Genomic DNA, 24,867 nt, shown 5'->3' with positions numbered 1-24,867 from the left:
CCCAGGCATGGGGAACCGGGGTCTGCCGAGTGCGCAGCTGGCAAGGCCGCTCTCTGCCGTGAATGCTTACACGAAGGGCCACTGTGCAGCCCGCGCACACAGGGAACAGACTGGCAGCTGTCGGAGGGGCGGGGCGGGGGGTGAAAGGGGGAAGGGATTCGCAAAGAAGGAAAGCCTCACCGACACAGCACTATGGTGATTCACAGAAGGAAAGCGGGCGGGAGGAGGGAGAAGAGGGGAAAGGGGTGATCCAGAGTGACGAAATCAGGCTTCACTCGGGGTGCGGAACACACAGTACCATATAGAAGATGCGTTCTAGAGCTACAACACCTGAAGCCTAGGTAAGTTTGTTGACCAGTGTCACCCCAATCAAGCCAAGAACGTTTCTTTCCACTGTGCCTATACAACTGCTTGGATACGTACAAATGCCGAAGCCAAGTCCCTGACCCGCAGCCAGGCCCCACTGCAGCGTTCTTAAGGGATCATTTTCCTAATTCACTTCCGCGTGCTCAGCCGCCTCCCAGGGTGTAAGCACGCAGCAGGGACGCCCCCTGAGAACCGATTCTCCCCTCCTACCTCCCAAAGCCTCCCCTCCCTGCCCCCTGAGCGCTGCGTGGGGCACCTCCTCTCTTTGAAGCAACCACCAAGAGTAACATTTTCATACCCTTCTTTCACGCACGTGAGGGCTTCTTGCTCCGCACCTGCCCTCCCCAGGGGGGCTGGCCTTGGTGCCTGTCCCCTGATGTCAGTGGTGACTTCCTCACCAACGACGGGAACGAAAGTCCAAGTTCAATTTCCGGCAGGGCACCTCCTGTTAGGATGCCTGTGGCATTTGCGGTACATTTCAGAGCCACAGAGCTGTTCCCAGGCATAGGCAGAGCACGGTAATTACATCTGGGAAGGGCCTCTCGTCTGCCAGGCACGTTGACGCGTACGATCCCGTTTTGTCCCAAAGACACTCACTGAGAGCGACGTGGCAAGAGACGCCTCGGACAGAGTAGGGAAGTGCGGTCAGAGAGCGGAGGGGCCGAGGGGCCCAGGGCCGCAGGGCCCGAAGACACTCACGGTCCTCTCCTTGCCCCAGAGAGAGGCACAGCCTGCCCCACCCCGCCCCCAGAGTTTGCTACAGTGAAGTCCCACTGAAAGAGGTAACAGAATCCTGAAGGGGTAGCCTAAGGGGCTGGGTGGGGCAAAGGAGGGGCTGTTACCTGGGAAGATAAGGAAGAAATGGGTTCATTTTAGCTCCTAGAAGTCAATGTAGCACATAGTACATGAGAAATATATATATCATATATATATATATAAAATAGTTGCAAATGATTGTGTGGATACTTCCCCTGAACACTGCCGTAAGTACCTACTCTGTGCCCAGACCGGGGCAAGCCAGCAGAGCACAAGGGCTGATTCCAGCACAAAAGCTCATTTCTGAGCTTACCATGAAGGAGAAGACTCGTTTCTCAAGTGCCCTAATTCAAGTAGGAAAACACGTGCTATCAGAAAAACTGGAGAAAGAGTGAGAAGGAAGCCCAGGGGAAGAAAATGCTAACTTTCATCTGGAGAAGCTCGGGAAGGCTTCCTGGAGGAGGGAGCATTTTAGCTGGGCTTTGGAAGGCACATAACAATAACAACAACTATAACCCACTAACTTCTGTTGACCACTTGCTATGCACCCGGCACTATCTGACATGTATCACTTCATTTAATTCTTCCAATAAAGCTCCAGGGTAGGTGCTGTTGCTCCCGGGACGCAGATGCAGACACTGAGATACAATAACGACAGACCAGTAATGGCTGAAGGAGGGACTGAATCCCGGGTGTATCTGGAATTTATCCCTAGCGAGAGGCGAGGCTGAGACAGAGAAGGAGAAAGAGGCATGCCTCCCCCCACCCCCCGTGGCAGAACTGCTCTGCAGCGGACTTCCCACGCGGAGGCAGGAGCATGTGTGTCGGGAGAGGAGGAGGGCGGAGCCTGTTTCTGTCTGAGAGGTGCAGTCTCGCTGCCCACCAGTAACCAGCAGCACAGTGACTGGCAAACTCTAACAAACGGATGAGACACTCCTTGCTTGCAGAAGAACAGTTAAAGAGAGAAACTGGGGTGGCTTGCTCCAAACTTCCCCAAGGAGGAGCATGGCAAGGCAAGCAAATGAACTAAAGGGCTTACCTTCCCACTAACCACAGCTTTCACTTACTAGGGGCAAGGCCTGTGCTAGGCGTTTGCGAACATTATCTCATTTTCATTTTTGAGGACACACTGTAGTAATTATAGGTAATGTCCATTGATGGTAAATCATGTCCCAGACACTGTTCTGGATACTTCTACATGTTTAAACTCATTGGACCCTCACAACAACTCTCAACAGTACAATTATTATTATCCCCTATTTACAGAAGAGGAACCAGAGGCATAGGGCAGTTAAGTGTTTATCCCTAGGTAATAATAGGTGGTAAAAAGAAGAACCAGGATCTGAACTCAGGCAGTCTGGCTCCAGAACTCCTGCTATTCACCACTACCAGTTCTATCCTATAAGGTAGGCGTTACTAGTAGCATTAAATAAACGAAGAGGCAGAGGTCAAGCAAGATTATATGACTCATCTAGTTTTTTTGGTGGCAAAACCAGCATTTGAACCCAGCAGCCACATTCCTGACCACTGGACAAAGCAGCCCTTGTCCTGACATGGACTTGCATGCCGTGCTCAGGTCTCTTCTCTTCATGCCTGTTTCATCGCCTGGAAGAGGAGAAGAAAAACCTTGGTATTTTCCAAGAGCCTGATCATCTCAGACGTCCCAGGTCAGGGTGGAAAGTTCTCGTGTCCCAGGCTATCACTTGAGAAGGAGACCAGTTGGTTCCTTTCCGGCAGGCCAACCACAGCCTGCCCCGTATCAGCTTTTTATCTGCATGAGGATAACTCCGAGCTCCTGCCGCCTCTCCTGGTCCACCCCTGCGGCAGAGGCTCCCACACGGCCCCCCACAGTCTCTCCCCTCTCTGTGCACGCAGCCTGCTCCTCACAGCAAGAGGCGGAGTCTATTTTCCTTCTGCTGGAATCAGGTTGGACCTTGTGACTTGCTTTGCACAACCAAATGCAATAGAAACGATGTCCTAGGACCCCTGAACCTGGCCTTATGAGTTTGGAGAGCTCCGTCTCTTGGAAGCCAACGGCTGGGCTGTAGCGATGAGCATCCCATGAATGATGAAAACAGACCACATGAAAACAGAGGGCCCAGGGAGACGAAGCTGCCTCGTGTGGTCCAGCGCCGGCGAGGTGCCAGGTGAGTGCAGCTATGCGGCTAACCTCGGCTACACCACGTGGAGCAGAAAATTGCCCACCTACTGGGAGAAATAATAACCCGCTTTTTTTAAGCCAAACACTTTGGAGTGATTTGCTACCCAGTCATTGGAACAACCCCATCTCTCTCCCACTTTATCTTTTCTTACCACAAAAGATTACTGCACAGCTCTAAGGTGTCAATGTCCACGGGATTGTGGCATTTAGGTGTGTGCGGGCCTTCGTGACTAACAGGCGACTTCCGACCTCAGGCAAAGGGCAGTAACGTGGCTCATTCACTGAGAGTGGGCGCCCGGCTGCTCCAGGAAGAGAGATCCGGAGATAAGTAACACACTGTCTGTGCCTCCAGGAAGCCGTGTTTGGGGACAAGCCGGGTCCCTCTTGTCACAACGCAGAGTGATGGGGTGAATTCACCCATTCACTCCACCTCTCTTCGGTGCCTCCTGCCTGCTGGGGACTCGGCTACTCCCTGGTGCTCATCATCAACCAGCAGAGAAAAGAGCCAAGCCCTCACCAGCTGCATTTTCAGGGGATTGCATTCCAGTAACGGCAGGGGCACACGTGAACCTCTGGGGGACTCAGCCCTGGGGTGGGCAGGGTGACATGCCTTATCGTCATTTCACAGCTGGTGGTCCTGAGATCCCGGATTGCTCAGAGTTACTCCACCGCGGACTAGCTGTGTGACCTTGGGACGTGACCTAACTCTTCTGTCCTTGACTTCCCTCGTCCACAAAATGAGTTTCAGAATTATACCTACACCACAGAATATTGCAGAGGTTAAATGACTTAATAGTTGTCAAGCACATAAAATAGTTCATTACATTTATTTAAATGTTAATCTTCGTTTTTTTCTATTAGGTTATGTTTATTGTTCAGGTCATTGCCAAGTGTTAGAAAAATTCACTCTTACTGTTAAAAAAGCAGAAAGTTTGGCACCTACAATTTAGGAATTGCTGCTACTCTCACAACTGTTTAGATTTTATTTGCAGGTTAACAGAAAGAGGAGGCTTGCACTTAAGCTAATGATTAGCATGATGCAATATTTTAAGCTAGAATATTTAAGCCCCCCCTAAAGACATGCTTCTTAAGCTAATGTTATCATTGTATCATATTACTTAGGTTCAAGTTCCTCCTTCAAAGAGTCATCAGAGTAACATGCATTGAAGAGACTGTGGGGCACTTGCCATCTCTTGCTGCTGAGTGCCCATCGTAATTTCTTTTTGCAACATGGCCGTCTCTTATTTTAAGTTCACTTTGAGCACCGGTAAGCACAGTATCCTGATTCTTCACCAAATCCTCTATACTCTTTGCGAACTGCCCGTGTTACTATTTGATTGTCTTTGGTCGCTGACTCTGAAGAACTCTTGATTGTTGAAAAACCCTTTGTGACTGTCAAAACAAAATAGCTGGTTTTTCTTCTTGTCCCTCTGCTTCCTGCACATCTCCCTCCCACTCCTGGCACAAAGTCAGAAACTGCCGAGAATGTTCTTGGTTAAGCTTCTGCCTTTGATCTTGTTGGGTTTTCCAAATAGGTTCAATGTTCTGGTTACTGGTGTTGAAAGAAGCCTCGGTGTACCTGGCTCATCTTTTCCCCTTTGCTAGAAGAGTGTTGTTAACGTCAGCTCCGAATTTTTCCAGCATATTCTGTACTTCACTCCCCATATCTCCAGGTCTTCCTGCAGAAGTCCCTTCTTCCCAAGCTTATCCGTTACCTGAGTCTTTGCATCAATATCGTCCTCCTCTGAACCACTCAGATCTTTTTTATCTTCTTTCTCAGTCATAGGCTCTTACAACCTGCCCCTCCACTGATGGCTTCCCAGAATTCCCCGTATGTTTTCTTCGGTTTAGATGTTTCTTCTGTTTAGACTGAGGTATCTGCGATGCTCCTCTCAGTCTTTGTTGCATGAATTCTAAAAGAAAAAAATAGGCCCTGGCTAACATAGCTCAGTGGATTGAGCGCGGGCTACGAACCAAAGTGTCACAGGTTCGATTCCCAGTCAGGGTACATGCCTGGGTTGCAGGCCATGACCCCCAGCAACCGCACATTGATGTTTCTCTCTCTCTCTCCCTCCCTTCCCTCTCTAAAAATAAATGGATAAAATCTTTAAAAAAAAAGAAAAGAAAAAAATAATAAAATGACATGATTAGCCCAAGCTCACTGAACTAGGTGGGTGTCGGTGGAACTGCCCCCCAACTCTGTGCTCATCGCACCCCCTTCTATTCTGCTTCTCAGCTAAAGGAGTGCTTCCATTTCCGGTGCGCCCTCGCTGTAGATACACACGTCACAGGGAGACCCGTACCGGTGCCCTGGTCGAAGGATGGAGCAGAAAGGACTCCCGAGGTTCAAATCCCTGTGGGTCATGGGCAGGTGGGGTGGCTGGGGTGACTCAGGTCGAGACTAATTTACAAACACACTAATTTACAGAAATCACGCTTACACCCTGGGTGTGTTGCGTAGGACTTCGAGGGTCCAAATGCACCCTCCTGAAGATAGGGACTGCCTCAGACTGCGAATTCTTCACCAGCCGCCATGCCTCCCACTGCCTGGCCATCCTACAGTCTGCTTTCATGACCCTCGCCTGATGAAACTCGGCCCACCCGGGGCAGAGAGTGCCCACGCTCTCCGCAGCCGGCATCGGAAAGCGGCACCGCCTTCCGTCGGAGTGGAAAGCAAGGGTGACAGGAAGCCTGTAGTCTCGTTTACAGCCTGGCTGCCTTCCACGCACCAGCGGTGGTGACACAACTCCCCCTCCTCCGACAGGCACTTTCCAATCTGCACTGAGATCTGTTGGATTCGGAGCCAGTTTCCATCCCCGCTGTGCACAGGCAGCTGTGGGTGGGGGTGTGGATGCAGCTCTCTTCTGCCCCAAGATCTGGGAAGACACGGCACATCTCCTCAGCTGCCAGAAGCCCCACCGAGCACAGTAGGGCTGCTGCTAGGGGCGTGGGGAGCCAAGGGAGAAATGGCCCAACAATCGGGATCGTGGAAAGCCACCCAGCGGTCAGAGGAGCACACTCATCTGTCCCGCGGATGGAAGTGTCCCAAAAGGAAAGCTTTAACTTGCTTTAGGAACTAGTCACGGCCTGGCTTGGGCATGCTGCCCGTGTGTTACGAGAACAATCTCTGGGAAATGTGGAAGAGAGTTATTGCCAAGCAGACCGGAGCCCTGGAGCATGATCGTCAGTGGCCCCTGGTGCTGAGCCAGCCCCTAATTCCTCAGGACCCTCCTGCCCATGGCCAGTGCCAGGCAAGCTGACTCGTGGTGCTCAGCCACTCAGTGGGTCCTGAGTCCCTGGAGTCAGGGGCTGGGGCAAGAGGTACAATGACAAGGCCTCTGCCCTCAGGGACTTCTCCGTCTGGAGCCCACAAATAATTATGGCACAACGTGACAGAGGCTGCTGCAATATGTACCGGTTCCGGGAGCCCAGGGAAAGGAGTGATGCGTCCTGTCTGGGCAACCCCAGGAGGATTCGGCAGAGGTGAACTGTGTGTGAGCCAGGTTTTGCAGGTAAGCTCTGTTCAGCCAAGGCTGGGCAGGAGGAGCGAACCGGATGTAGGCGGATTCCAACAGGACTCCATTCCCACCCCCTTCCCCAACCCGCCCCCCCAACCCTGCCGCCTTCCTGTCAAATGCCAGCTCAAAGAATCATCTCCTGGTTTCAACCAACCCCTAACACAACATCTCTTCTCAACTCATGAACCTTCAGCCTCTTCATGAACCAACCACGGGACCTTTACAGAGGCCACAGAGCAGCTTGGAGTAGCTGAGACCCCTGAGAGACATCCCAGCCTGTGCAAGCCTCCAGGAAAGAGCCAACATTCCTGTCCTTAACAGGGTGCCGAACTGGAGGGTCATATTTAGAAGTTTGTGGAAAATTAAGGATAAATTAGGGACAAAGAGATCATTTATTCTCCGTGAGAATGCCAGTGGAAAACATTCTTGGACTCGTTCAAGTGTCAGCAGGTGTTTGAACCCAGGGAAGCCCTAAGCCCCTTGAGAGTAGAAGTTTGTGTTTCCTGTGCCCTGGTAGCCCTCCCTCTCCTTCCCTACCCTCGTACTTCACGTCTTAGCAAGACAGCTACAGTTTTGGTGCAGAATGTCCGTGCTATGGTCTGAAGGTGTGTGTTCCCCCCAAGTTCATATGTTGGGGTCCTGATTCCCAGAGATAATGTCATCCGGAGGTGGGAATCTGGGTAGTGCTTAGGCATGGGGGTGGAGCTCCCGGGAAAGGGATCAGTGCCCTTATAGAAGAGGCTCCCAGGAGATCCCCAGACCCTTCCACCAAGTGAGGACACAGTGAGAAGGTGCTGAACTTGAACCAGAAAGAGAGCCCTCCACAGCCAGCCACCTCACCAAATCTGCCAGCACCGTGATCTTGGACTTCCCGGCCCCCAGAACTGTAAGAAATGAATTTCTATGGTTTATAAGCTACCCAATCTGTGTGGTATTTTCTTCTAGCAGCCCAAAGGGGCCAAGACAGTACTCAAACGAGCTGCATCTCCCCCTGGACAATCTAGAAGGCTCCCGAAGCTGGGCCTAGGGAGGCACCTAAGGGATTGGAATCAGGAGGCTAAATACATATCTGCAGAAGGTAGAAGAGCAGGACAGCAGGCAAGGAGAGAGAGGGGAGGGAGGGAGGGTGGTTGTTTTTTAAGCACTTACTATGTGCCTGGCTTCAAGCTAACTACATATATTAGTCAATACTATTTATTATATTATGCTTCTGCTTCCAAACAGCCTGTAAGAAAGGTTTCATTGACTTGACTTTACAGATAAGAACCTGGGGCTCAGAGGATTTAAGTAACTTGCCAAAGGTCAGAGCCCTAGTAAACAGGGATTCGATCCAGTATCTGAAGACTCGAGAGCCGGTGCTTCTTCTAGATGGCCTGGATAAAAAGAATTGCCATTTACCAAGAACTTGCTACTTGCCACGTCCTAGGAAGGCCCTTCACACACCCAGGATCCCACCCAGCAGATTCTCCTGGCACAGCAGCCCCTGCCCAGGCGCTTCCCCTGCCCAGGAGGCAGTAGCCAGGTGACTGTACCATTTGGCATCCACACCAAAGCCGTTCTGAGGACAATGGCACAGTGTCATGTGGCCACCCTAGTTGTGGTCACCCGAGCTGTAGCCCATCTGCCAAGCACCCGCCCACCCATCCCTCTGAGCGAATATGTTTGAAGAGGTGTGAGTCCAGTTCTCCTGCATGTTCCTTCAGTCTCTCCAACAAGGGGACATCTAGCCATTCCATGGCTTTGGGAACACTGACCACACAGGGCACTGAGGAATATACAAGAAATTAAAGCAATGTGTTTGATTATTTCACTTTTTTTAATGAAACCAATACTGCAACATTCAAAGTTGTATCATGTCCCTTGAGAACACATTCTTTCTTGCTTTCTTGAGGTTTAAAAATATCCTTTCTTTGGATGACATGATGGTTATAACAAATTATAATGCCTTCAATGGATAAAATTCATCGATGACAACCTTGTATCAGTTTGCTTGTTTTGGGGTTTTTTATTTTATTTTATTTTGTTCGTTCGTTCGTTCGTTCGTTTGTTTGTTTAGAGAGGGAAGGGAGGGTGATAAAGAGAGAGAGAAACATCAATGTGCAGTTGCTGGGGGCCGTGGCCTGCAACCTAGGCATGTACCCTGACTGGGAATTGAACCTGCGATATTTGCTTCGCAGCCTGAGCTCGATCCACTGAGCTACACCAGCCAGGGCTAGTTTGCTTGTTTTGACCATTTTTTTAACCATTTTCACACCTACAGTTCAGTGGTGATAAGTACAATCCCACTGCCCTGCAGCCATCACCCCCATCAGTCCCCAGAGCCGCTTCTCCCCACTGCACTGAGGCTCCGAACCCATCCGACACTGATGCACGCCCACCCCTACCCCGGCCCCTGGCATCCTCTGCTCCACGTTCCGTCTCAGTGGGTTGGCCCGTTCCAGGCACCTCGTCTAAGTGGAATCAACCAGTACTCATCCTTTTGAATCCAGCTTATTTCACTTGGCGTCAGTCTCTCCAGATTCATTCATCTTGTCACAGGGTGTAGTTTCTTCCCTTTTTAGGGCTGAGTAATATTTCATTGAATGCATAGGTCCCATTGTGTTTATGATTCATCCATCCAGGGTGATGGGTTTAAGTTTGCAGGTCAGCCTAATCCGAAGGCCTGGGAACCAGTTGGCCAGTCCATGCACATACTTGAGTGGCAGGGCACTTGCTCCCCACCCTACCCAGGACTTCTTTTCGTTTGAAAAACAAACAAATAGAATTTCTAGAAATAAAAAAAAAGTAATAGTTAAAATTAGAAATCCAATGGATTTCTGAAACAACGTATTAACACCCCTGAAGAAAAAATTAATGAAAACCCATCTAAAAAAATTATCCGCACTGCACTGCAGAGAGAAAAAAAATGCATGGTGGGTAGAATGAGGGGGTCGGACGTATTCTAACTGGGTGGCTGGAAGAAGATACGGGAGAACATTTGAATTTAATGTGTCAGTTTCTTGCTCAGCCTCCAGGAGCTGCCCTGGCTCTTAGGGGACATTTCAGCGTCCCTGCCATGGCCCACAAAGTCAAACAAGGCCCGACTCCTGACGACTGCTCCCTCCCGCCTGCCTGTTCCAGAATGTGTCAGACAGACACACTCCCACACCAGGGCTCCGTCCAGCGGAATTCTTCCCCGCGAAGCCTGCGTGTCTTACGACCTCGCTTCACTCAGACTTCTGCGTCAGCGATGTCTCCTCCGACAGGCCGCCCCGACCACCCCATCGGGCATCGTCTCTCGCGGCCTCCCTTGCTCCGCTTCATTTGGCCTCTTAGCACGTGCAAGTATCTAACATTATATTATTCTTTCATCTGCTTATTCTGTGCGGTTTCTCTTCTCCGTGTGCAGACCTGAGTAGGGACTCAGTGAATTTTTTGGAAAGAATTAATGGATGGCCCTGGCTGGCGTAGCTCAGTGGATTGAGTGCAGGCTGCAAACCAAAGTGTCGCAAGTTCAATTCCCAGTCAGGGCACATGCCTGGGTTGCAGGCCACGGCCCCCAGCAACCGCACATTGATGTTTCTCTCTCTCTCTATCTCCCTTCCTTCCCTCTCTACAAATAAATAGATTAATTAAATCTTTAAAAAAAAAAGATACAGAACAATTTAAAAAAGAATGAACGGATGAGTAAAACATACACATCCACCTCCTGTGGGATCAGTCCCTCGGGGGATAGACAGGCAGGTGAGGCAGAGACTCTGGGTTGCCTGCCGTCACCCACCCTCACCTTCTCCCTTACAACACAATTCTAGTTTTGAAGGGGGAGCAACGGGCCCAGCTGAAAGCCCCCCTTTCCCGGGCAGCCTCGTAGGGAAAGGAGACAGTCGGCCGTGTTCTGGCGGATGTGGTACAGGCATTATTTGTTGTCTGACGCTTCCAGGAAGGCTCCTAACCGGGATGCGTAAACCCCACTGGGGGACCTTCTATTCCTTTCTCCCTCCTCTTTCTTGCTACCTGAAGTGTGGACCCAAGGGCCGGGGGCCACTTCACAACCGTGACTCAGCCCGGAGGATGGCAGCCGCGGAGCCGAGGACGGTCCAAGCACACAAATCAGAGGAGCCCGGGCTGTCCGTGACGTCACAGGGCTGACCTGTCTCCTTGCCCCAGACGCCTTGCTGGGGAGAGAAACACAAACTCCTCTTTTTTCAATCACTACCGGCTGGAACTACTTCTCAGCTGATACCCGAAGTAAGATATGGTCCCTGACTTGAGGAACTTACAACTGTGGATGGGATTCAGACACACTCAGTGACCCCCCGGGGAATGGGCGGGCCAGGAGCTCAGCTGAGTCAAGTGTTTGGGCCAGCATGAGGTTTGGTGGGCAGGAGGAGAGTGCGGGTGTCTCCCCAAGGAAGGATTGGGTCATCAGCCTGGCCTTTCACACTCCCAAATTGTTGGGTTAGGCAAGGACTGGCAGTGTGAGGGGTCAAACCACAGCAATTTCTGCTCCTTCTAGAGTGATGCAGTGGGGGAAATGTCACATCAGCTTCCGAAGTGTCACCGGTCAATCGGCCAGCATTGAGTCAGCACCGTGTCTGTGCCTAGCGTTGTGCTGGGTGCTGTGGGGAGCGGCCGAGGGAAGGAGGGTGTGGCTTCTGTTCTCAGGGATCCTACAGTCATGGCTACACACGAACACTTATGTCTGGAAAGAAGCTCGCTGGGAACTTTTGTTTCCTGGCCTCACGTTTCCGTGTGGAGGGACCTTACCCACGGTAACACTTCCTGCCTCATTTTCCCACTAGGCTCACTCATCATCAGTGGTGAAGCCGTTTGTCTGATCAATGAGTTTGAGAGAAGCAAGAGATAAGCCCTTCTGGGTTCTCCCTCCTTGGGATTTTCTAGTAAGATTATGTCCACGTGGGGGGAGCCTGGCATGTCCAGTTTCCACCGGCGGGTGGACAAGTCTGTCTAACTCCAGGAGGGAGCATCATGAAGCTCATTCAATGGCACACCTGTGTCATGCCGCCTTCACCCCGACTTTATCAGTTAAGTTGATATTTTTCTCTCCATCTCTCTTTTGGTTCTCACCTCAGGAAGGAATGAGTGTTGTTTTTGACCCATCAGGATAACTAACAGCTGTTACAAAAGAAAAAACCTAAAAATCTGTTATTTAATATGATGAAATCTTTATTTCTGCCATCACTGACCCTCCTTTTCAACTGGTAAGCGTTGACAGCCCCTGGGCTGCGCTGAGGTGCATTTAGTCCCAGGAAGTCCAGGGATGATCTTTCTGGCCAAGAGGCCCTGCTGTGAAAGGGTGACTCCAGGACCCAGCTGGCTTTCACACTGTGTCTCCACCACGAGGTGGCTTCCAAGTCCACCTGGAGTCACGCAGCCATGAGCTTTTCCAGGGCCAAGCCTAGAAGATCCATCGGGCTGCAGGATATTTTATAGTGTAAAACAGCCAGGAAATGTCATGGATCACTTCCACCTACCCTCCACTGAGCAAAGTAAGTCACATGGCACCTCTAAGATGCAAAGGATGCTGGGAAATGTGGCTTATTCGTGTGCCCGGAGAGGAGAAAAGACTAATGGGAAACTTCAGCATTTTCTACCAGATCCCAACAAGCTCTACACTCTTTGTCATGAAATGACTATTTTGGGAATCAAAGCATGGAAATAAGTTGTCCCCAAACACACAGCTGTTTATCAGCAGAGTTGACAGGGAAGGTTGAGCACCACAGATACTAAACAGTGGCGGGGGTGGGCATGGGGCGTAAAACTGAGGACCTTAAACCCAGCGGAGGCACCTCTGTTGCCTCAAAGAGTAGCACGTTCCCTGTCACAGGAAGAAGGCAAGGAGGGGCTGGCCACTTGGTGGGGATATACAGAATCAAGTTTTCCACCAGACGACGAGACTACACGAGCGATTCCCACGCTTTCCATCCTCAAGGGCCCCTTTCATAATTGTTCCCTTTGGGCCTCGTGTTTTGAAAGATTTTGTCTAACAAACAAATGGCACTTATTGAGTAAGAACAAATACATTTCCTCACTCCTTCCTAATCCAGGTTGTGTGTGTGTGTGTGTGTGTGTGTGTGTGTGTGTTGTTCACAACCGGGCATGTGCACTTTGGGCACCCTCCCTATCATGGTTTGGATCTGCTAATGGCATTTCAAAAGTGCCCAGAATGTCGGCAACAGCCAGTCGAAGGTTCTCGCCAGCGTTCAACTCTGAACTGATGATTCAATTCCAGCCAAAGCAAAGAAACCAAGGCTTCAGTTGCCCCTATCCCGGGATAAATGAACAATTCTTAAAGAGGTTATTGAAAAGCGTTCTCAGACCCATAGTATCATTCATAACTCTAGACAGCTCACTTGTTGCTTCGCTCTGTCCCCTCTGTCCTCTCCAACAGACAGAGATGGGGTGCGTTTTATTTCCCCACAGGGCAGTCATCTTCTCAAGGACAGGGACCCTGTTCCTGTAACCCTGGTGTGTATCTGGGTGCCAGGCAATTGCTCAATAGTTGTGTGTGAAAAATAACATCTAGGAGTAAACATGATGAACTCCATTTTTTGCTTTAGGGTAAAGCTGGCAGATCAGAAGAAAACAGGCCCCTTTGAACTTGGCATGTGCCATCATCAGTCAGGCAACGTGCAGGGTCGAATATCTGGGTGAGGTCTTCCACCCCCCCCCCGCCCCGAGCAGAAAGTCCTGACTGTGCACACCACTAACAGGGACCGCAACTCCCCTTCACTCCTCCATGTAGACAGAGCCTCTCCCACCGTCTGCTACACAGTAGACCCTTGATAAGAGGGCCCCTCTGTCTGGTATCAGCTTCCTCACCACCCCCGCCTCGGTTTCTGTACGCCTCTTCCCCTCCTGCCAGTGCTAACAGCCCCAACCCTGTGCTTATGTCCAGGTCTGGCACCAATTCTCAGAACTGCCCTGCAAACGGGGCAACTAATTAAGGGCATGCCTGAAATCCTAGTCACTTTAGAGCTCATAAATTCCTAAACTGGAGCTTAAAAATAGCTTTGTGGCAACATGCCCTTGAATCAGTGTGACGGATTTATCCTGTATGTTTTTTATGCTCCGCTTCGTTCTGCCAAGACTCTGAATGGGGAATGGTGTGGGCCTCTCCCCTGCCCGTCTTCAGGCCGGATGCCCAAGCTCTTGGTAGTAGTGAGTCAGGTCCCCAGCCACAGAGCTCCGAGGGAAGGGACTGTGCGAAGTGAGTGACCAGTGAAGGCACGCATGAATGATAGCCTGAACTCTGCTCAGTTCACGGAAGGATAATGTAGACCCCTTCCCCATTTTGCTCTAGGGAAAGTCATCATGCCCCGGAGTAAATATTTCACCAGATATGAAGAGACCCAGATTTTATGATGCAGCTGGGCCTTTGTTGTGTGACTGTGGGCAGGTCACCAAACCACAACAGGCCACACAGTCCTCATGTGTACAAGTAAAGCAGCGAAGTAGATCAGCAGTTTACAGACTGTACTTCCTGGAACTCCCAGGGTTCCACGGCGACCTCCCGAAAGCCACTGCCCAGGGAAGGGAAGGCCAAGTGGGTGGGACCCAGGCCCCCGCCGTCTCTCTCTGCCTAGCAGCTCTACTTTGCTCTGGGGCCAGTACTAACGCTGAGATATGAATCCAGGTAGTCCATCTTTGGCACCCTGACTCTCAGTCACACAGTGCTATGTAGAGGCATCACACATAGCACAGGACAAAGGCAAACTTCCAAAGGCATCCCAGATAATACTGGGAATAAGGCAGCTGTCAGAACAACAAATCTGTGTGTGGAATGCATGAAACTAGGAATGAATGATTCTGGGTGGAAACACCAGAAACCTCTATGGAGGAGGTGATATTTCAGATGAGTCAAGAAAGATGGTAGGAGCTCCCCTAGATGGAAAGGTGGGCACACCATTCCGGGCAGAGGCCAGAACAAAGGCCAGACACAGGGAGGTTCAGGGAAGTCGCAGGGGTTCTGCTTGGCTGCAGAAGAGTCGTCTCAGGGCCCCATCTCCCTGACAGTAACTTCCACTCACCCCCACGTCCTTACTCCACAGCCCTCAGAGTCTACACCCCAGTGTCCGACAGCGGCGTCGCCGAGGGGCAGGGAGGGAATCTCAGCCCCTTGATCTTTGGTAGCAGGGCCTTGCTCCCGCCAAGCACCTCACGACCCTTAACACGTGAGGTGGTTCAGACACCGGGCCGCTGAAAGGCCACAGGTCCTCTGCACAGGTGACGCAGATAACTGAGGGATGGAGCTCACAGTCGGCCCTCGATGCGGTTCCTCTCCTCTACCACCTAGGTACGGGGTTCCTTTTAAAAATTAAAAATAAATTAAAACTTGTCTTCACTATTTCAATTCTAGGAATTTATCCTAGATCAAGGCAAAAGCAAAAATGAACATACAAGCATGTTCACTGTAGCAAATATGGTAATAGTAAAAAATCAACCAAAAAAAAAGTTACAAAACAAATGAAAAGCTCATTTACAAAGATCAGCTAAACTAAATATGGTACCATTTTTCTCCAGCTGAATCCTCTGGGGCTCCGTTTAAAAAGCAGACCAGTTTTGCTGGTCTGGAAACACAGCCACGACAAGTTCAGGGTGAAAGTCAGGGCACTGAGTGATGGTACAGGATGCTGCCGTTTGTGGGGTTTTAAGAGACTCCACACGTATGGGTTATACACGTGGAAAATTACAGTGATGACACATAAAAACTGCTGACGGTGACTACCTCTGGGAAGCAGACTTAGGGGTGTAAAGTGGGAAAAATTATTTTTTCCTTGGCATACCCTTTGCTTTTGAATTTTTACTATGTTCATATGGTATGTCCATAATAAAAAATTAATTTACAGGTCTGCTCACCTGTACATTAGCTCTATTAATTGACTTTCATAGAAAACATGCCACAGATACAAAGTTCATTTATGAGTCCATTCCATTTGCATTACGTGAGAGTTCATTGTACCCCAAGCCAGTGCTGAGAGCTGGGATTGTGTACGTCCACAAAAGAAAGGGAGATGGAGACCCTGGCTTCTGGTAGCTCGTCGTCAAGGGGGAGAAATCAGCCAAATAAACATCGGGGAGAAATCAGAGTCATGACTGAGAAAAGCCCTGAAAACTGTGGGCCCATGAAGGATGACACCTGCACAGGTGGTTGGGTGAAGAAGTCTTTCTGGGTGAATAGAAGTGAACTACGGAGAAGGAAGGGGAAGCACATTTCAAGCACAAAGAACAAAACAAGCCCGGCCCAGGGGAGGGTATGGAGAGGCGGGTCGTTTTAGCCACAGCAGACACACACTCAGAATACTTGAGCTTTAGAAGTGCTCTCACAATGGGACACTGCACAACCGCCATAGAGGAAGAGGCCGCTCTATAGGAATCAAGAGTCATCCTGGCAAAGCGGTCAGGGGTGTGGGCTTGGGAGCTAGTTGACCTGGACCTGGGTCAGCATCTGGCTGCCCCGTTTACTAGCTATGTCCTGGTCCGTAACTTCTCTCTGCCTTATGTCCTCCCCATAAAGTGCAAATACTGAAAGGACATTGTTGCTAGGATACTAGTGACCATCAGAATGAAATAATGTATACTATGCTTCTATCCAAGTGTCTATCACAAAATAATCATTCAGTAAAAGGTATTTATACTCCCAATGGGCTGATATTTAAGAAGTATTAAGCATAGAGGCAGGGGAGCAAATTGCTTTTTATCTTTATGATATTATCCCAGAGCAGGGCCCATGCTGTTTTGTTCACCAGTATTCATCCCTCAGCACGTAGGTGGCATCCAGTAAAGAACTAGTGAGTGAACTGGTTCTTGTAAAAGAAAATTGTGTATGGTACTTGCTGGTATACACAAAGAAAAAGAAACCAAATAGATGCATACTGAACTGTTAATAGGCATTGCTCCTGGAATGGCAGGATTATGAAGGATTCGTCCTTCTTATTTTTTTTAAGATTTTATTTATTTATTTTTTTTAGTGATGGGGAGCGAGGGAGAGAAACATCAATGTGTGGTTGCCTCTCACGCGCCCCACACTGAGGACCTGGCCCGCAACCCAGGCAAGAGCTCTAGACCAGGAATCGAACTGGCAACCGTCTGGTTCACAGGCCAGAACTCAACCACTGAGCCACACCTGCCAGGGCTCACCCTTCTTAAAGCAGGCTTTTCCCTAACAGAAAGTTTACAAGGAGCTCGCTACCTAGGCTAAGTGAAATAAGCCAGGTGGTGAAAGACAAATACTATATAATCTCACCTGTAAGTGGAACCTAATCAACAAAACAAACAAGCAAGCAAAATAGAACCAGAGACATTGAAATTAAGAACAATCTGACAGTAGCCAGAGGGGAGGTGGGAGGGGATAAGGGGGCGAAGGGGGGAGGGTTTTCAGGAACGAGTATAAAGGACTCGTGGACAAAACCAAGGGGGGTGGAATCAGGGGAGGGAGGTGGGGATGGCTGAGCGGGGGAAGTGGTGTGAGGTAAATGCAGACAACTGCACTTGAACAACAATAAAACAACTAAAAAAATAATCAGGAAAAAGCAATAAAGTTCAAAAGCACAACCAATTAAAAAGTAAACATTTTAACTGTTTCTTGGCCCCATCAGTCAATTCAGGGATATTTTTCAGAATTTGTCTCCATTCTTCTGGGAGAGAAAAGAGAGTCGCTGACTATGTAAGCTGATCTTTTCTGAATTAAAAATGATGCAGTAGCTGGACCTCAGTCATTGCCCCAATTTGATCACCGCTCCTTGAATCTGCGCCTTCAGTGGTCCTCTCCTAACGGTCTCTGGACTCGGCCCGGTGACTTGCTTTGGTCCGTGCAAAAGCAGCGAGCGTGACCGAATCAAGGGTTCGGGGAGCACCTCCACACCGGAGAAGTCCAGGCCAGCCTGCTGAATGATACGAGCCCGGCGGTCCGCTCCCACCAACGGCCAGCAGCCAGCCAGCCCCCAGACAGGTGAGCGAGGCCTCTGAGAGGAACCAGCCCAGCTGACCTGACCGCAGACCCCGGGCGCCAGCGCAGCCAAGACCAGCCAAGCGCAGCCGAGACCAGAGAACCACCCGGCAGAGTCCCGCGCTAAGCAGACAGCTGTTATTTCAGGCCACCACGTTTCAGGGTGGTTGGCGGTTTGTCACACCACAGCACATAACTGACACACATTATTTTTGTTCACATGGCTCCTAAACAAAGTGCTGGACTGTATGTGATTTTTCAGAGGAAGGTTATTTTGTTTTTTGAAAAGTTAAAGATTCTGCAGCCAAGTCACCACCAACTATTTGCAAAGGACCTTTTCTTCTAATGAAAGTACATCTAGTCGAGGGTTCCCTTTTAAGAACAACAGACACTCACAAGAACATTATATTTTATATATTACATCATATTCTATATTAATACATATTCTAGTATATTTGTATGTCATATTTTTATATAGTGTGTGCTATTATAATGTGATAAGGGCTTTAGCTTTCTGGCCACAAGAGCAAGCTGCAGCTCAGCAGCCACGGGCCCTGTTGTCCTGGCAACAGCTGTGCTTGGTCCTCTACAGGCCCCACCACACACAGCAGGTGTCACAGACACCGACCCCGACCTTTGGGACTCCTTTCCACACTTGACTGGATGTCGTATGTATTTACTCGAGTGTGGGACTGGGCTTTGCAGCCTCTTCCTGATGCACCAGAGTAGTGCTCCTGCACCTTTGAATCACCTGGGGAGCTCTGAAGGTGGCCCCCCACACCCCTCGGGGCCCAGGAGAACCCAAGCCTCTGGGAGCAAGTCTCCGATGGCAGAATGTGCCAAAATTCCTCACATACCAATGTGCAGCCAAGGTTGCACATTTCTCAAAACTTCAGCATGCCCATGAATCATCACTCGATCTTGTGAAAATGCGGGGTCTGATTCTGCGGGCCGGGTGGGGCCTGGGAGTCTGCATTGCTAACAGGCTGCAAGGTGATGACCAGGCCACATTTCTAGGGACCACCCATTGGGAGGCAAGGGGCCGAAAGACAGTGCCTCGTTAGCCTGTCCTTCCCTGCCGAGCTGGCCGGCCTCCCGAGGCTCCTGTCTCACGGGCACGTCCAGCAGCAGAGGCCCAGAGAGGGACAGCGGGCTGCCCAGAGCCACACAAGGAAGCATGAGCGTGCCCACATCTCGGCTGCATCCCGCCGCACAGCACCGCCCCCCGTCCCCGACAGACGGCTTCACCCACCCGTCCGAATCACAGTACCTCCCAGCTCTCTCTGCGGGGAGAGGCTGGGGAGCAATACTTCACGGAGGAGTCAGGTCTTACAGAATCTGCTCCTGGGCAGGGGTGGGCGGCAGTCCTCTGGGGAAGGGGCAAGCCACCGCGCATGTAGCAGAGAGAGCGGAGGCCGGTGAAGGCAGGTGGGGACGCACGGAGGGATCGAGGCCAGGGGCATGGGCTGCCTCCTCCTTTGCCCCAGTGAGGACACCCCACACACTGCCTGAGTCAGAGGGCCTGTGAGCTCAGCCCCGGGCTGCGGGGCTGGGAGGGTGACTCAGAGGGTGTGTAGTGAAGCGAACTTCTCTCCCTGGCCAAATATGGGCTCGGCTCGGCTCCGTCTTGCCATTCACGCTGCCAGAGCCCGAAGGCTGCGTCTGCTCCACATGTCAGCGAGGTCCCTGATGCAGAGGGGAAACTATGCCACACTCTCCTGACCCCGGTCTGCCCCCCCGGCCGGGGGGAGGCCCTTGGCGTTGCACTGCACGAGCCACTGGTAGACTCCCGCACCGCCCACCTGCGCTCCCCACATCACTGTGTGCGGCACAGAATGGAGAAGTGATAACATGTTCTGAAACGGTGGTTTTGTCATGACAGGGTCCTGCTCCACGGTCACACACCCGCCCACAGGACCGTGGGGAAGAGGCCACGGCCTGTATCTTCCTCCTGTGCCCCCATGCCACTCACCGAGCCTGGGGCAGCGCAGGTATGATTAACTACTCATCAAGTAGATGAAGTACTGTGCACATTTTGTGTGTGGGATTCTCTGCCACCAGACTTTTAATTCCTGGGGGAAATAATAACTTACATAGGTATCATGCCGCATGTGTCGGGCGCTATTCTAAAAATCTTCTCTCCTGTTAGCTTATTTAAGATGAGGATTAACTCATTTAATTCTCACAACAACCCTAGGAGGAAAGTACTGTTATTATCTTCATTTTGTAGACAGGAGCCCGAGGCCCAGAGAAGTTGAGTAACCTGCCTGATGTCATACAGCAGGTGAGGGACAGAGTCGGGATTCTAGCCCCACCACCAGTGTGGACTCAGAGTCATTGCTGTTAAGAGTGTTTGATTCATTTCCCTGCCTCTGGTTCCCCCACAGTGCCTGGCACATGGTAGGTAGTGAGAACTGTGTGTGGACTCAACGAATCGAGTAATTAATGCATTAATTATAGTGTGTGTGTGTGCTTATATGTTTGTTGCTCCAGACACTGACTTTCTCAAAGTATTGGTCCTGCCAGTGCCTCCCACTGCCTTAAATAAGTGGTCACGAGAGAATGCGTTAGCAGTGGATGTTCCTCAGTGCCCACGTGCTGGGTGTGTGGTCCAGAGTGCCCGGGCCGCTGACTGGAGTTTTCCGAGTTTCTTCAGCTGTCCAGTGTCAGGCATGGCCGAGAATCAGGGCCAGCTTCATGGCTGTGTGACCTGTGCAGCTACCCACGGTCCCTTGCACAGAAAGCCATCTCCCCTGACCTTGGTTCAATGTTCTCCTGTCACCAACTACAAATTCTTGGTAATTTTTGAACAGGAAGGCTTCTGTTTGTTTTCATCTTACGCTGGGCCCCACAAGTGATGTAGCCCATGTCACCAAGAGCAACGAAAAGCCCATGAAGGTGCCTGCAGGAAGGAGAGGGAGGGAAAGGGAGGGACTCCAGGGGTCCTGGGTCCGTGGCCTCCAGCAGCAAAGCCTTGGTCACGGTGAACGTCTGGACAGCGGGTCCCAGGCTCAGCAATTCCAGCCCGAGCGGGACTCCCGAAGGGTCATTTGGATCTCACCACCCCTAGTCCCCCGAGACACCCCTAGTCCCCAGGCTCCAGCAGCTGCAAACGTCACCCAGGCCAGCTTCTTCAGGCTTCCCCTCCTTCAAACACTACGGCGCTGACGCCTTCCCGTGGTGGAACCTGGCCCGCAGGCTGAGCGCCAGGCTGAGCAACTTCTCTCGGTTGACACTCTCAACCACCACTCCGTGTGATGGGTTTCACTGGCCCCACTTTAGCCATCTGAGGCTCCGGGTTGAGAAGAGGCGAAATCGAGTGCAAATGAATGATCCCAAGGCCATTGCTCTTCACTAATGGCTCCCACTGCCCCCTCACTGTTTCAGGCAGGCCCTGTTTTCCTCTGCCCAGAAAGCCCTCTCCCCTCTCCCCAAATCCCGTCTTCTCCCCTGACCTCGGCCCCAGTCAGGCAGCGGGGAGATGGTGGGAACGGAATCGGGATTCAGCCCAAGCAGTCGGCTGCAGGTTACTGCTCCTCCCATAACCTGTTCCATTTGTTCTCCTTGTCTGGGCCTGGTTTGAGTACCTGAACTCACAGAAGCGTGGACCTGGAAGGAACTCCAGCCTCAGCCTCTTCATCTGTGAGGTGGGAGCAATAAACAAACCCACATCACAGACTTGCCTGGATTAAACGTAATGACAGATGTCAAAGTGCTTCTTAACAATCCACAGGTCTAAGCAGTTATTTCTGTTAATTATCGGTAGTGAAACTAAGGCTTGTTAAACCCGGTGCCAATAAAACAAAGGTCATTAGCTCCCACTCCCTTCACTTCGGTCTCTAAGCCAAGGCCGGCCACACCCTGGCCAGTCACCGGTCAGTGAGGAATTGAGCAAGACGACTCTGTGAACCACTAGGATTTCTCCTGCGTCGTCTTCACGTCCTGATTCTGCCACTTTGTAGCTGTGCGACTTTGGGCAAATCACGGTACCTCTCTGAGTGCTGGGGCTTCTCAGCTGCAAAGTGGGGTCCACAGTTGTGATGCAGTGTGTGGTCGTAGGGTGCCTAGCACAGTAGTCATAAGGTGGAGATTGGTATTCCTCTTGGAAAAAGCCTAATGGACACGCAAGAGTCCCTCAAAAGCAGTAAGCCTGAGCCACATCTTGCTCTTCGGGATGGTTAACTTTATGTGTCAACTTGCCTGGGCTCAGGGATGGCCACAGAGCTGGGGGAACATGATTCCGGATGTGTGCGTGTCTCTCAGATTAGCATTTGGCGCTGTAGAATGAATGAAGACCACTCTCACAAATACAGACGAGCATCATCCAATCTGTCAAGGACCCAGATAGAACAAAAAGGTGAATTTGTTTCCTTTGCTTGAGGTGGGACATCGGTCTTCACCTGCCCTTGGACACCCACGCTCCTGGGTCTCAAGCCTTCCAACTCAGACCAGGACGGACGCCATGGCCTTCTCTGGTTCTCGGAATGTTGAGTGCGGACCAGAGGGACACCAGCTTTCCTGGGTCTCTGGCTTACACACAGGAGATCATGGGACTTCTCAGTCTGGATTAGCACCTGAGCCAGTCCCTCACAATAAATCTCTTTTTGTGTATCTATAGGTATCCTATCAGTTCTGTTTTTCTAGAGAATCCCAACTAATATGCTGTTCAAGCATCTTCTCTCTTGGCATTCTCTTCCCACGGAAGACATTAGCACATTCCCAGAGCACAGGTAGGTACTCGATCACTGAGGCCTAAATAAGCCAACTTTCTACATCCTTCAGCTTGCCCAAATCTTGATGAACCTGAAACACCCCCAACAGCTCTTTCAATATCTTTCTCTCCATGTGCCTCCCCTTCCCATTGGGCTGACCAGTCTTCCCTTGCTGTGAATGATGGTCTTTTCACTCCACTCCTGCCCCCACCGATCCTTTGCCCCCACAACCATGCTGGAACTTTCTCTCCTGGATTTTTATTCTCTACAGGAGAAGGGGCAGATTCAGAGTATAGTGGGGGTCAGAGGGTGTGGAGGAGAGTCAACTAGAGTTGAAGGTTGTCTATTCTTCCTCTTCCTCTCTCCCCTAACCACATTTTTCAAAGGAAGAGAAAACTGCACCCATCAGAAACACACATCCCAATTCCACGCATGCTAACTTGGTGTGACCTCGGACAAGGTACAACCTAACATCTCTAAGCCACAGCTCATTGGAGACAGCAAACGTGCCTACTGGTCAGTCTACAGAGGGAATTAAATGGCATAACCCATGCAAAGACACTGGCATAGGTACTGGCATAGAGTAAGTACTCAATAAATGTAACTATGTTGGTGCTGTTGTTGTTATATGGAATTAGGCCTGAATTGTGAGATGTACATTACATTTTCATATGATCCATGACAGTATTAACCTAATTTTTCATCACCATAGCAAATAAAATGCAAGAGCACATTGACACAAGGCAGCTGATGATGACACGTCCACAGGCCAGCTGCTGTCCTGCCTGTTGTCTTGCTCCTTCTTAATTCCCGCCAGCACTCTGCATTTCTAAGCAATTTTTTTAATTTAACCGACTTATTCTCTGCAGACCCCTGATATTTTAAGTGTGATGAATCGTCGTGTGTTCCCCAGTGCCTGTAATTATTCGAAAGCCCGCGTAACCATTCTTCACAACACTTGCCCGTCAAATGGCAGGGCAGATAATGGTCATGGTGAATGAGAGCACATGTCATCACCACCGATGATGCATCGGGGGCATCTGGGACCAGCATGGAGGCAGGATGCAGAGCTCTCTCACGTCAAGATCGTGCTCGTGCTTTAAAATGTATAACAGAAGAAGCAGCTGCACTGTATCAACCAAAATGTGCCTTCAAAGTACAGAAAGTTTGGGATGAATTACAAAGTGCAAAGATTCTGGAAAACAGTTTTTTGAAGACTGGAGTTCAATAGCATTCTGTTCCTCTGATTGATTGTGCTGCCAGGAAAATTTAGCAGTGGGAAAAGGGCTTTCTATTTCTATTAAGGGGAAAAAATGAAATGTTTCAGAAAACACAAAAGAAATAACATTGCCACTACAGGCTTGGTATTGATTTGCAGTGAAACCATTGTGGGGGAAGTATCACTTGCTCAACCAAAATAAGTTGAAGAGAATAGGTTTTTAAAAATTAGTCGTTGAAAACAAATCATGATCCATGGGTTAAATCTGGCCCTCCAAACTGTTTTTGTAAATAAAGTTTTATTGTCACACAACCACACTCATTCATTCATATATTGTTCCTGGTTGCCTTTGTGCTGTAATGACAGAAGTGAGTACTTGTGACTGAGCCTTTCTGTCCCATAAAGCCAGAAAAACTTTTTTAATATATTTACTTCCTGGCTCTTTACAGAAAACCTTTGCCAACTCCTGGTTTGAAATACCAATCTATGTATCTGGAAAGAAAAACTTTATTTAGGAGTATGTCTGCAATCAGAGTAAACCATGAAAGAAAAGGAAAACTTCACTTGATCATTCCACAGATGTTTAGTAAGTACCTACTGTGTACTAGACATTGTCTAGCCAGAGAAAGAGAAAGAGAAGGAAAAAAGAGAGAGAGAGAGAGAAATAAGAATAAGAATAAAAATAAGAATAAGAATAAGAATAAGGAGGAGAAGAAGAAGGAGGAGGAGGAGGGGGAGGGGGAGGAGGGGGGAGTCCTTGCCCTTATAGAACTCACCTGGACTGAGTTTACTTGATAGCTACAAAAAGTTCACCTTTTTTTTAATGAAAGAACTATGAACATCCCTAAAAGAACAATGAAGAAGGAAATGTTTCAGGGCCTTAAGAATGAGATCACTGTTTCCTCGGCTTAGTCAATGATACGTGATGAACCAGCTCACAGGGCAATGAAGGAACACTTGTCAACCGTGCAAGAGAGATCCAAGAAGGCCTCACGGCCCAGCAGGAACAAAGAGAGGCTGTTAGGGCTCATCCAGGTTGAAGGGAACACTGGAACCAATTTGCACACGGCTGCAAGCACAGATGTGCGGCCTGGAGCTGATCCGAATAAAACTCTTGGCCGGGCCTATCATCGCGTTGCTTACGGGAGCAGAAAATTGAGCAGATTTGCAGCAATGCTGCTGAAAAG

General features: G+C 50.1%; 1 pseudogene; it reads right to left on the bottom strand.

Annotated features, from left to right (window-relative positions):
• Positions 1–4,431: 4,431 nt before the first annotated feature.
• Positions 4,432–5,191, bottom strand: LOC123833003 (annotated as a pseudogene).
• Positions 5,192–24,867: the final 19,676 nt, after the last annotated feature.

The sequence above is a fragment of the Phyllostomus hastatus genome, unplaced genomic scaffold (genome assembly GCF_019186645.2).
Source record: "Phyllostomus hastatus isolate PE091 unplaced genomic scaffold, TTU_PhHast_1.1 phas_scaffold_21, whole genome shotgun sequence".
In the NCBI taxonomy this organism is placed as follows: domain Eukaryota; kingdom Metazoa; phylum Chordata; class Mammalia; order Chiroptera; family Phyllostomidae; genus Phyllostomus; species Phyllostomus hastatus.
This window is presented reverse-complemented; position numbering and strand designations above follow the sequence as displayed.